This window comes from Pundamilia nyererei, unplaced genomic scaffold (genome assembly GCF_000239375.1).
Source record: "Pundamilia nyererei isolate P.nyererei 1_Seehausen unplaced genomic scaffold, PunNye1.0 scaffold00006, whole genome shotgun sequence".
NCBI classification, from domain to species: domain Eukaryota; kingdom Metazoa; phylum Chordata; class Actinopteri; order Cichliformes; family Cichlidae; genus Pundamilia; species Pundamilia nyererei.
In genome coordinates, this window is record NW_005187407.1 from 997,722 (window position 1) to 999,062 (window position 1,341).

General features: G+C 35.2%; 1 protein-coding gene across 2 annotated transcripts in view; it reads right to left on the reverse strand.

Annotated features, from left to right (window-relative positions):
• Nucleotides 1-1,341, reverse strand: part of grid2 (glutamate receptor, ionotropic, delta 2) — a 530,237-nt gene that overhangs the window by 110,161 nt on the left and 418,735 nt on the right. The gene's annotated exons all lie outside the window — the stretch shown is intronic.

Here is a 1,341-nt window from a genome sequence, read left to right on the forward strand (position 1 = left end):
TAATTGGCCACACAAAGGTTTCCTTTCTTAAACGCAGCTCAATTTCTTGAAAGTTCACCCGAAAGAAAAGTACAATTCACAAAATAGTGTGTCCCTTAAATACTTGTGTAATGAGCAATAAAACAAGAAAATAGTCTTCTAGTCTCACCTTAAAAGTAAACAGGCTTTTTGTCTTTACGGAGACCAACCATAAAAACGAAAAGCCTGTTCATCTACCTGATTTTTGTCAACACATGGAGGTGCTTAAGAGTTCGACAAGTTCAGCTTCACCTAAGTTTTCCTACGTTTATTTTTTAATTCCAGAAAAATTTTATTTTTTTCATTTTGTTCCAAACATTTACTGAACATCTTTTTTTGTACACTGGGTGCAGTTAGTACTGAGCATCATGAATATTGCACTCTAATCTATTTCTGGAAATTAAAAAGAGTCAATTAAGCAAAATAAGGATTTCGACTAACTAATCTATGGGTGACCAACCAGAATGTCCCAATTAAAAAACCTTCTTGTAAACCACCAATCAGGCATATTCACATTTCAGCTACACATTTGGCTCATCTAACTTTTATGTCTTATGTTTTGACGGTTCCCATTCCATATTCCTGCTAATCGCCAAAAAACCCTTGATCAAATTTCTCTAGAATGTATAGTTTACAATCTGCAGTTCACCCCCAAGTGCATGATGCATAATGTGAAAAAGGACAAACACAAGGCTTATATGATTGCTTCAGCATGATATCCCATATCATTACAAAATCTGACTTAACTGAGCACTGAATTAATTACCTTCTGAATTACCTAGGACCCCAACATAATCATAAACAGCACATAATATACTGCTTTAACTCCCAGTATACAAGATTTCATCTATTTCCTTCTGACCCAGACTTCTATCAAATTGCATCATAAACACCCAGTGGTTTTTTTTTCTCTTCCTCTGGACCAAATTATTAAATCTGCCTGATGTTTTCAATAAAATATTGTTTTTGGCTTCAAAGATCAGACTAGTCTGTTTTCCCTGTGGAGATAGAGGCAGTAGGAAAAAAAACAGGGGGGAAAAACTGTTTTTTGTGTATCACAAGCACACTATGATACACACAAAACTGCATGCGATGATTTGTATTTAAAAGAAAACACAAACACATCAGAGAAGCAGAGGACACAGTGCAGAGGGAAATACGGGATTATCCATTTTTCTAAAGCCAGAAGTTACTGTTGGATATACAGTTTTCTGCCAATTCTGATCAATTCCCTTTTGGGACCAGTACTTATGGTAAAGCTTCTCTAAAATTGTGGCTTTTTCCATGCCCTGCTACATCCTGTTTGAAGTTTTTTTTTTTTTT